This window comes from Mytilus edulis, chromosome 12, assembly GCF_963676685.1.
Source record: "Mytilus edulis chromosome 12, xbMytEdul2.2, whole genome shotgun sequence".
Taxonomy (NCBI): domain Eukaryota; kingdom Metazoa; phylum Mollusca; class Bivalvia; order Mytilida; family Mytilidae; genus Mytilus; species Mytilus edulis.
Window position 1 is genome coordinate 11,550,813 of NC_092355.1, and position 13,409 is coordinate 11,564,221.

Here is a 13,409-nt window from a genome sequence, read left to right on the forward strand (position 1 = left end):
AAATTATCCATGCGGACCAAATGTCACAGATTCCTAAGAATACAGGTCACTTTACATGTACAACTTTCAACAATGACCAAAGTCCATACCGTATAAACTGTAATAGGTCACATTTTGTATAAATGTGTAGAAATTCAGAAAAGAAAAAAAATGCCCTTATATTTACTACAGCAATAGACAAACATGATAGCAAACATTGAAAATACAACATGTACATGTACATGCAAAGGATAGGAGTTTTCCTATCAAATGATGTACAGTAAAACACACTTGATCAAACATAAACATACACAAAAGAAAAAGAAAAAGCACTTAGTCCAGTTAACGATTAATGTTAACCAATTTAATTTTCCGAGCGATTTATTTTCGCGACTTTCACAAATAGAAAAATAACGCGAAAAAAAAATCGTCGCGAAAACTTTGATCTTTCATTTCCTAACTACCTCAAATAATACAGAAATGGTGAAATTAAATAACCGTGAAGTGGACTAGAAAGGGATAAACGCAAAATAAAGTATCCGCGACAATAAATTGGTTTACAGTAATTTGTGGTAATTCATACGTACAAGCGCATAAAAACACCACAAAACATATCTATACCGCAAAATTGAACCGCTTTTAGATAATATTACGCATTGCAGCTGACACCAGATTATAAAAGAATAGGTCAAACAATAAACATATGTAAAATAGCAGAATTGAATGATGCAAAGAAGATACAGCTCTTAAAAAAACCAGAAAGGATATCTTATAGAATTTCAAGAGTTTCATAATAAAATTCAGTAAGGAGAGGCAGTATTTGTGTCATGCAGATGTTTCAATACATGGAAATCTTTCATTCGAAATGTTGTGTTGTGTTATCGTCTGAAATCTGAAAGTCTTGGTTTTAATTATGAGTAGGATAAGGTCACAAATCTCAGTGGGCTTGGTGTTAATATGAAATTATACCACTTGTAACAATTTAACCAGTAATCAATTGATAATTAAAGACGAAAAAGGACGGATGAATAATGACACAAATATCAAGTAAATCATGTAAATTTTAAATACCAAATGTCTGGACAGTTCCAGGTTCTTTGTGCTATTTGAGTCCCTATGTGACCTCCCCAACCCACTGATGTTGAGGCATCCGTTTTCATAGTGGCATGGGTTTCCCAATGTTTCAATGATCTCCCCTGTTTTATGTTCGTTTGATCTAACCACCATTTTAGATGGCTTCTTAGATGTGCAGTTATTGGGACTTTGAACTCCAGATTCTGAGAAACTGGTTTCCAAAATTCCAACAGGTGTATTTGAACAGGTCTCATGTGTAATCTGGCATTGGGAATTATTTCTAAGCAGGATGACATTATCCCTAGAAGGTGAAGAAAATCTCTGGCTCTTACTTGATTTTGAAGGATCATTGCCTGGGCTGAAGTTCTTAATTTGGATGTTCTTTCCACTGTTGGCAAAACGATACCCAGATCCGAAAGAAACATTGCCCCTAAGTATGTTATCTGTTGTGATTGATCCAAACTGTACTTTTTAAAGTTTATTACGAATCCTAGTTCGACAAGGAGATTGAGTACTAATTCTCGATCTAATATTATTTGACTTTTTTCCTGATTCAGAAAAAACCAGTCGTCTAGATAGACGACCAGTCGTATGCTCCTTGACCTTAAATGAGCAGCAACTACTGCAACATTTTTTGTAAAAACTCTTGGGGCTGAGGTTGGACTGAAAGGTAGAGCCTTGAACTGAAGTCCAGACTGATTCCCCAATCTCCTTGTTTCACCAGATTGAAAACCGTAGAAAAGAAATCCATTTTGAAATGTTGTTCTCGGAAATATTGTCGAGGAGTTTTGAATTTATTACTGGTCTCATGTCCCCTGTTTTCTTTGGGACAAGAAACAATGTGCTGTAAAAACCGTTTTCTATTTCGTTCAGATGTACATATTCTAAAGCTTCTTTTTGTACTAGCTCTCTTATTTCTGTATCTAAAATATCTAGATCTTCCCCAGATACACAGGTGTTATTTTGTTCCTGTGTTCTTTGGAATCTCTAAGAATTCCAGTGTGTAATCCTCTTTGATAACAGACAGCCCCCATTAATCGTCTGTTGTTTGTTCCCATTTTTTCAGAAAATAAATTAGACGTCCCCCAACAGGTATCTCCGTGCTATTGCTTACCTTGAAAAAGTCATTTTCTTTGTTGGTTTTTTCCCTGGTTGCCCCATGAGGGACGAAAATGAGTTTCTGTTTTCTCAAACTTATTGTCACTTATTGTCAGGTCTTGAAACAGTGATTGTTCTCTGAATAGAAAGCTGAGTAATTGGAGATTATTTAGAACTGTTCTGATTAACATTTTATTCTACACGTTTTGCTTGCCAATCATTAGAAGCATTGTTTTTTCTTTTACCCAGAAACGACCTAGTTTATTTCCAATATGCAACGCAGGAAGCAATTCCTTAAGTTGTTTGTCTTTTTCTATTCTATCTTTCAAGGTTTGTTCTTATTTATCATCAAACACTCGACTGCTTGAAAGTGGTAAAGAAATTAAAGAATTTTTAAGTTCTTTTATATCATTCAACCCAGTATTTTCCATTACTAGTTTTCTTCTAATAAGGTGATGAAAAGTACCTGCTCTTTCAACCTGATCAACACTTTTTGTTGACATAGCAAAAATACCACGGACTTGTTGAACTGCCCTATCCATATTCACCTCTTTGTCTAATAATATTTCTAATAATGTACCCAATGCCTGTTGCATGTAAAACGATGAAACAATACCCATTTTCTAGCAGCTTGTCCTTGATAAGCCAATTTCTCTACTGATTTTAGATAAGGTGTATATAAAGTCTTTTTCCTACTAGAAATTGTGATAGATTTCGGACCATGTTTTTTAACTAGTAGGTCTATTGTAAAGCTATCTAGACTAGGTATATCCAAATGTTTTTCAGAACTTTCATGAACTGGAAAACACAACTTATATTGCTAATTGTATTCAGTTATCTTTTCTGGTTTTTCAGAATGCCATGATCCAGAAATAATATCAATCTGACTTTAGTCTAAAACAAGGCCAACTGACTTAGAAACTGATTTAGTTTTGGATTCGTCACCAAACAAATGTTTAAGATTGTCAATACCAGTCTGCTTCCTCAGTTTCTTGACACTTTAAACATTTACTGAATCTAGCTACATTATTATGGTTTTCATTGTCACTTTTCAATGAATTCCCATCTTTTTTATCTGAGAATAATCCAATGTTAAGTGTCTTTGAACGACCTGGTGCCAGAGACATAACATCTCCATGTAAATTTTCCTCTGCCTCATTATCTGTAGGCAAATTTTCATCAGGAGTGTGTGTTTCTTGTAAAGATTTGCGCGCTCTCGAAGAGATTACAAGTATAAACATTTGGTACCAGCTCACCCGAAGTGCCAGGGTTTTTACTAGTTTCCATAAAATTACATATGTTATCTAACCTTGAATCAAATTAGGCAAACCAGCTTTCCGCATTTCTGTTCTAAAGTGTCTAGCTGGTCGTCCTTTTTCTTAGGAGACCTGAGTTTGCTCTCCTTAGACAAAGAAGAAGAAGAACGAGTACGAGCCGCCATCTTTGTCGTTTCGTTCTCGTCAGTTGACGAACTGGGACGTTTCTGCAAAACGTCGTCTTCGCTATTTGAAACGTTCATACATGTAGCGACTTCTGCCATAATGCAAATCATTTAAAGACTTCTAAACTCATAAACTAATAAATTTCAATGTATTTTCTCAGAGCGATCTGGATTTTCGCTGGAAAGAAGACTGAGGTTCTAAGCGCTTAACTGATATAGAAATATACAAATTGCATAATTATGTTATTCCTCGTGTTTGAAAATTCTTTGCTTAGTCATACAGTGGCATTGTACCGTTAGCTAAAACATCAACCATGACAAAATACATGAAATAACAAAAGTGTGAATTACTGACACAAACAATGTTTTCATCCTCAAATCTTAACCATATTTACATAACTAGTCAGTGTACAGTTATAACACTAGTAGTACATTCACATTTTCACAAAAAAATAATCAAAACGAGGATGTTTAACACGTCGAATCATTTTTGAAGTAGCACTTGTCTTGTTCTTTATTTTTTAATGTAATGAGTTTTATGAGTACATCACAAAGGTGAACAACCAAATTAAATTGTTAAATATTTAATGAATAATTTTCATAAGGTACTATTATCATGATTTTTTTTTTATATTTTTTTTTTATATTTTTTTTTACTGTTTTCTGAATTGAAGGCGCAATCACTACATAAGTGAGCCGCCTACCAAAATCAATAGAAACAACAATTTTAACTGTAGTTTTAATGAGAACAAAGTATGTCATAACTTTTCGTGTCAAACTAACCATCCCATAAATAAAGGTGACGAATATTGTAGGATTGCGCTGTAATAGATCAGACATGTTTGGTGTTATGGCGTAGGTCTCTCACACATGTTTTGTTGAATGACAACTAACACATGGAGAGGAGACGATAAAACAGGGAGGTTCTAGTTAAAAAGGTGTTAACAATGTTCTGTTACTTACATATAAAAATACAGGCTTGATACATTTTGCGGATATATCTTGCGTTCACTTGAAAAAGCAACTTGTCGATACAAAAGATGACGAACGAAGCTTTACTCTTTACAGCGTTGTCAACAAATAACATCAAACTTGCAAAGATTTTGGTATTAGGTGGAGTATCTATTAATTGTAAAAATCCAAATGGACTGACACCACTTATGATTGCCTGCCATATGAACGTTGATGAAAAAAGAAAGTTTGATTTCATAAAGTGCCTCTTAGACAATAACGTGGATATGAAAGATACAGACAATGCAGGACGGACTGCACTTATGTACGCTATAAAATCAGGATCAGCATCCATAATTCAATTACTGAAACAACATGGACTTACTAATACAGTTAAGGCAGGAAAAAGGTTTAGCCGAGCGGACGAAATGAGGATATGGGGAAGTTTTGACAGTTAAAAAAATTATAGATGTATACACTTTACATTCGTATTTGATGTTTATCATCTTATGCTTATTATTTACTTGAGAACGGGAATAAGTAGTACAAAGACATTGTATCAGATGTGAACAAATATGTATACTAAGAACATTTCGTATGATTGCTCTAGTTATGATATGTTATTTTTAATAGACATTTATGTTGTAGTATGTTTTAGCATGGTAGATTTTTAATAAAAAAAAACCACTTATTTGTAATGAGCAATGTTTTCGACATAGTATGTTTGTATATTTTATTTGGGATTTGTATAAGGGTAGAAATCAAAACTAAGTTATACAAATCGTTGTCTATTAAGAGTTTACTTGCACCAGCTTTAATCCACCATTTTCTACATTTGAAAATGCCGGTACCAAGTCAGAAATATGACAGTTCTAGTCCGTTCAGTATTTTTGTGATTTTACTTTTTTTTGCAAATGTTATTTTTTTGTTGTTGTATATTACGTTATGATATTATTGGTCCTTACATAGGGTTAGTCATACTGATCGAAAGTAGAAATACAAATAAAACCGCTTAAATTCAAACTTAACGACAAGACAATGTATTACAACTAAGGCACAAGTTTCGTGATACACATTATACTTTAACAATTACATATATGATAATACATTTAAAAGCAAGACACACAATACATAGATTAATGATATCATACAATAGAATTGAAATATATCTTATTTAGTTGATTTGTTATCAAAATTCTTAATCGCAACGTGGATAAGAAGTAATTTTAATACTACATTGTAACATGATATGAATAATGTATGATAACTTTGTGCTGTATTTCTGTATCTAAAATTAAACAGTTATAAAATTTGCATTATTTAAACTTAACACAATAATTGAAACGTGCAGTACTAACTCTTTATCACGTATTCCTTTTATTTTAGGAAAGACAGTTGACAGATACCGAAGACTCAATTAAAATAATTAGTCGAACACAAACATTGCATTATGACAACGCCATGGCAAAAAAACTAAAAATACTTACACAGACGATACAAAACAACGCATAAAAAATTCAGGACAGAGAAATATGTTTTTTTTTTAATTTAGAATTAATTTTAACGATGTTGAATAACAATAATTTACTACTTGGTTGTAAAATCTTACTGACAAAAAAATGACCTTACTATAGATTGTTAGGAAAAAATAAATAAATGACAACGGAAAGACAGAATGCATACTAACCGTGGTATTTTCTACCTAAAGTATTGTTAGTTTTAGTATAAAAAAAGTAGGAAAAAATGCGAATGAGACAGCAGCAAACGCCTTGTCGCATATTATGATGACCTTGGCCACAACTAATGAGACATCACTTTTGTTTTTTCAACTCGTCAACAGAAATATTTTTCCACTTTTGTTGATTGCATGATCTAACAATAGATATATTGTATAAATACAGATACGATTTCAAGTGGTTAGCAAAATCATAATGCCATAAAACTCGGACAAAACCTTTGACAAAAAAATAACACATTACGAAAAACATAAAATACAAATATTATTGACAAAAGCACTAAATGGAACTCTATAAATTGAGCAGTATAAACCAAAAACAGAGCTAGTTGAACCATCTTACAAGGTCAACAAATATTGATATAGAAATAGTTTCGCCTGTCTGGTTGAAATGTAAGTAGTCGTTTTAGTAATATCATCATATAATGTGAATTTTCTAAAACATCGTCGTACGTAAAGAACATCTGGTTTAATGTTTTTTCAATACCAATTCATAAAACATTTACAAAGATCAAACATGAATTACCTGTAAATCATGTTCTGTGTCATAAAGTTTACCTGTCTTTTAAATATTGAGTTTCATTAAAACAGATATAGTTTGTTGAATTGCTATAGTCATTGAATTCGACGACATATAAAATTGTAATATTAATCTCTAAAATCATTTGAGGTAATTATAGATGGTCATCAACAAGAACACATAAACAGATATTACCATTCGTATCATACGCACGAATGCTCTGAAAGATATTAAATCACAATTTCTGCCAAGACGGGTATTCGTGTTCAAACTTTAAAATTTAAAAAACGGTAAAATTTAATGAACCCGAAATTCCATAACGTTCGATTTACATTATCCGGAAAGTCGGGTCTGTCAAATTTTACCGATTTTAAAATTTTATATTTACCGGAAGTGACGTTACTTTGGTAATTGTGGGAAAAAAGTTTTAAACAAATAAATATTTGCCCACTTCAAATGGAATCGTAGCTTGTTTTATCTTTTCTTTTGGATATTTCTTGAAATATTTTACATCAATAAGCAAACAAAAGGTAGGACTTTGTAACTACGTAAACATTTATAACCGGCAACGAAAATTTCATGTCAAAATTAGGTGTCAAATTTCTCCCCAAAATTTGCTCTCAAACTCCAGACGTAAAACATGGCTTCAGCGTTATGAAGTCGTAGGAAGACGTCCCAGAAACAAAATATAAAATAGCCGTGCCAAACGTCATAATTTTTTGGACTAGTTGGTCTTCAACAAGATCATATTATATATACAATTAGATTTCCATTAGTAACACTGCTGATGGAGCAGGATCTGCATAATCATCTTGTACACCTGAGATAGCTACGGTTTCTGATGTTTTTTGTGTTGCATACTCTTTAGTTTTCTATGTTGTGTTTGTTTACTGTCTTTTCGTTTATTTTCCGGGTTTTTTTTTTGCCATGGGTTTTAGTTTTTTCCCTGCTAGTGAATATCCTAATGATATATCTTGTTTATCCTTGAAACAAAGGTTAGTAAAATTAGCGTTATTTCAATGATTTTGTTGGTACACACATCCCATACTTTGTCATATATATTCTTGCAATTCGGTACCATTTCCAGTTGATATATCCATGTTTTGTGCAATTGCATATTATATTTGTCGCATATATCCATTCAATCGAGAGATATTTTTCTTGTTATATTCTACAAAGTAGATGAGTAGCACATTAGTCTCGTTTGTATGTAATGTCTCTTGATATGCGATTGAGGCGAATATACACTGGTCATGAACAATTTGATACAATCACGATATTATAAGATAAATAGTTTTGACTAATTTTCAACTTCAATATTTTTTTTTACTTTCAGCTTCAACTTCGACTGTTTTGTATCATCTGTATCAAAATAATCTACGCACATCGTTCGAACGTTGTAAATAGAGTTTCTTAATGCTATAAAGATGACATCGCCGTATTTCGTATTTTATCCATTTTTAGATGATAAAAGAAAAACACAACTTTAGCCACTTGTACAAGTAGTTACGGATGAGCATACCCTCCATACCGATTAACCAAACCCCAGTTTTATATCAAACTTGCTATTAGTCTAGTGGTCTTTGGAATGTAATTTACTTTGATTTAGTTAACACTTGCTATCGTTTGTTTAGTTTGTCAACGTACAAATACATTTTCACTTTTAATAAAGTTGCTACCCTGATAAAGACCTTAACAAAGGAGCAAGCTGAGCAAAAAACAGCAATTAGGCATCTTTTTTGTTTTGTTTTTGTCAACAAACAGTTACATTTGCACGTGTTGTTTATTCTTTAGTTTTCTATGTTGTGTCATGTGTACTATTGTTTGTATGTTTGTCTTTTTCATTTTTAGCCATGGCGATGTTAGTTTTCGATAGATGAGTTTGACTCTCCCCCAGGTATCTTCCGTCCCTCTTTTACAGTGTGTTGTATTCTAATACTTATAACTTAATTATACCCCCGCTTTGAAAAAAGGGGGTATACTGTTTTACCTCTGTCTGTCCTTCCGTCAGTCCGTCAGTCCATCAGTCCATCAGTCCGTCAGTCCGTCAGTCTGTCAGTCAGTCCGTCCGTCCCATGAATATTTTTCGTCACATTTTTCTCAGGAACTACACTACCAGGATTTCTGAAATTTGGTTTCACGCTTGATTTAAGTCAGCTATACTGTGTGATGCGTTTTCAGATTCATCACTCGACAACTTCCTGTTTACCGAACACTTGTATCATTTTTACACCTAATAGCCAAGTTGAAATTTTTCGTCACATTTTTCTCAGGAACTGCACTACCAGGATTTCTGATATTTAATTTCAGACTTGATATAAGTCAGCTATACCGTGTAATGCGTTTTCAGATTCATCACTTGACAACTTCCTGTTTACCGAACACTTGTATTATTTTACACATGATAACCAAGTTGAAAATTTTTGTCACATTTTTCTCAGGAACTACAATACAAGGATTTCTGAAATTTGGTTTCAGGGTTTATATAAGTCTTCAAGACTGTGTGATGCGTTTTCAGATTCATCACTTGACAACTTCCTGTTTACCGAACACTTGTATGATTTTATACACGATAGCCAAGTTGAAAATGTTCGTCACATTTTTCTCAGGAACTACTATACAAGGATTTCTGAAATTTGGTTTCATGATTTATATAAGTCTGCAATAGTGTGTGATGCGTTTTCAGATTCATCACTCGACAACTTCCTGTTTACCGAACACTTGTATGATTTTACATATAATAGCCAAGTTTAAAATTTTCGTCACATTTTTCTCAGGAATTACTATACAAGGATTTCTGAAATGTGGTTTCAGGATTTATACAAGTCAGCTATACCGTGTAATGCGTTTTCAGATTCATCACTCAACAACTTCCTGTTTACCGAACACTTGCATATTTTTACACTATTAAAATTATCCACTTGCGGCGGGGGTATCATCAGTGAGCAGTAGTTCGCAGTTTCACTTGTTTAGAGAACAAAAACAAAATATCATTGAATTATATAATATTACTAATATTATCAAAATTGGGTAAACGGAACAGGCAAAGCAGTATCGTATGTATAGATGTTTCACGATTAACACAATTACCGAATTTGTCCAAAACGAATCGAAATAATTCATGGTATCACATTAAACGTTTAATCCCGCTGCAAATGTTTGCACCTGTCCTAAGTCAGGAATCTGATGTACAGTAGTTGTCGTTTGTTTATGTAATTTATACTTGTTTCTGGTTTCTCGTTTTTTATAGAGATAAGACCGTTGGTTTTCCCGTTTGAATGGTTTTACACTAGTAATTTTGAGGCCCTTTATAGCTTTTTGTTCGGTGTGAGCCAAGGCTCCGTGTCGAAGCCCGTACAGTGACCTATAAATGTTTACTTTTATAAATTGTTATTTGAATGGAGAGTTATCTCAATGGCACTCACACCACAACTTCCTATATCTAGCCGTAAATTTGTTTTCATTTAACCATGGGTTTGGCTTTTATATTCGTATTATACCACTTGCGTTATAAATTATTTCTTATTTATGTATATATTGCATATACTGCTTATCAATAAACGGACGTCGGTGCATTGGTTAAAAATATGTATTCGTATTCAAAGGTCATGGTTATAAATAATGTGTATTACAACCTTATTCCTAGCAAAATGAACTTGATCAAATAGCATTCATATTTTTTATTGAATATTTACAGCTGTTAATCTTTAGACAAAGTAAAGAAAACAAAAAGACTGGATGAAAAGATCACTTCCAATAAAAATACATTTCAAGACAATATATATAACCCAAACACCATGTGAAACTTGAAATCATTCCGAGTTAAAACAGTGAGTTGAAGGGGGTATTGATTGAACAAATTACATGAAACCAGACTTAATTTGTTTTAAATAGTTAATTCTCCTTCATATTCAGAATTCAATATGACATGACAGTCTATAACTTTAAATACCGAAATAGCTAAAGATTTTAAAATCAACTGAAGTGATCTATAAAGCGCCTTTTGTTTAATCTAGTAACATAAATACATGGTGCATTTTTATTCTAAACTTGATGTCTGCATGAATTTAGTCATTTTTTAAATTCATCGTTTAATTTGTTTTTCTTTTTTTCTTCACTTTAGTACTGTTTATAGCTGATATGAGATATCAGTTTCAGCCAATAGTTGAAGACCAAACGATGACCTTTAATTAACGTCGTGTGGTCCTATGATGGAAAGTTGTCTTATTGGCAATGACATAACATCTTTTTTTTATTTTTAAACAGATATGATAAGATTGATAATGGAAATGAGGAATGTGTCAAAGAGACAACAACCCGACTAAAAAGAAGACAACATCAGAAGGTCACCAACAGGTCTTCAATGATGTATATATAGTTAAGATTATAGTATAGGATTTCAGAACTCGTCTTTAATAATCATAAATGATCTGTTTTATACATAATCATATCTACAGGGCAAAACAATTACATAGCTACATAAGTAACCCTTTTTTTACATCTTACTTCCATGACTAACAGTTGAGACTGCCCATATGCACGTTAATTTAAAATGTTTAACATGGGATAGAAGATAATAAGTATCCTACAAAATAATATCATTCAAAACAAAATGAAGTGCTGTCCGTCTGATTTTCGTGGTTTTGCTTGGCATGGATGGACATCTATAACTTTTCTTTTCTATATTTAGTTATAGCATTCGAAATTATTAAGATATTCTAGGTAATGAATATTCAAGAATATGATACTGAATGTATGACATACCATCTGATTTTTTTTAGCCAATTACATTGTATTAATAAAGGACACATTCATGACATTTGGAATTGAAACAATTTGTTGAAAGAAAAATGTCAAACTTGGAAAGGAAGCAGGAAGCCCGTTTTCTGCAGATGATGATGTATAATTCTGAGTCTTAAATTTGCAAACACACGATCTGCTCATTATAACGTTACTAAAACACTAAAATAACTTCGGATGTTAAACACTACTTGTTATTTATTATAAACAAAACCAGTCGCTAAATAATTGGTAATCGACTCACATATATCAATAACCAAACAATTTAAATGAGTGTGCCTTATGCAAAAAGAATACATTAACATTGTCTAACTTTCATAAAAACTACTGTTGCCTTTATTTAAAATTTAATCAAAGTATTTACCTTATTGGTAGCTGTATCGGATTCAAATTTAACGGTTGTGCAAAATTTACGTCTGAATTATTGACAAAGACGTCTTACAAATATGTGTTGTAATGTTATAAGATCAGTTTTTTATCCGATTCGTACTTTACCTGAAACCCTCAACTATTATAGTCTGTTTACCAATATTGTGATGGCAACTGTAATGCTTTTTTGTAGTAGATTGGGAGATATTTCAGTATACGGCAATTGTTTTTTGGCGTGCATCTGTCTGTCATGATATCCGAAGACATGATAAAAATTGACAAGGCAATCGTAGAAGATATCCCACAAATTGTATAACGTATGGACATTTAATTGACGTTGCGTTGTCACTTGAAATTAATCTTGTAATGGATTATCATTTACCTCTCCCGTCTACTAAATATTTGCCCTAAGTACTGAAAAGAAACATTCGGCGTCGAAATTTTTAGAGAAATCGCCCTGATTTACAAATTCTGGTGACAATATTTGCCGAGTTTGTTTCATGAGAGATGCTGACATTAGACAAATTGACATCCAATGAAATATACATTAAGAAATTCACGGAAAGCAATTTCAACAAAACAGACATGAAAAGAAGATCAAGTCGCTTTTAAAAAGATATGCCTGTTTGAATTTATAAAAAGAAAAATAACAAAGACTTATTATTAATAATTTAGATAACTTTTACTGAGCTCATGGCTCCCAAAGTGACTCCAAGTATATCTGCCGTTGAATTGATTTAATGAATTTGGTGCGTAATAATTCATTTTAAATAATTTGACATTATATATATTTTTTTATTTGTTATTCAAATGACTGTATGGGGTTTCCTTCTTGGTTGAGGGATAATTAATTGTCCAATTTCAGTGCTCTATGTCTGGACTGTGAAATTATGAGTCGTATTCATTTTCTAATTCATAAATGAAAAATAATATAAAAATGAAGATGTGGTATGATTGCCAATGAGATAAATGTCCATAAGAGACCAAATTGACACAGACATAAACAACTATAGTTCACTGTACGGCCTTCAACAATGAACAAAGCCTATACCGCATAGTCAGCTATAAAATGCCTCGATTTGATGTAAAACAATTCAAACGAGAAAACTAACGGCCATTTTCTAATTCCTAAATGAAACATAAAACCTTTATTGGGTTTCAAACAATGTGGACAGGTGGTTCCTGTTTTGTTTTATTGTTTCTATTAAAAAAAGTGCTATTAAATATAAATTTTATCTTCGTAAATACTCTGTTTTATTATGTACCAATGAGTGCATTTGTAAGAATATTGTTCACACAATCTATTTATATATTAAGTAAGGTATACAACAGCCCGGTTGAATTTTGTTTGTTCCACAGGGCCACTGTGGACAGCCCACCTGTGCCCACTCTAGCTATATTTTTTTTAAATATTGATTACAAACGCTTATCTGCTTTACTCA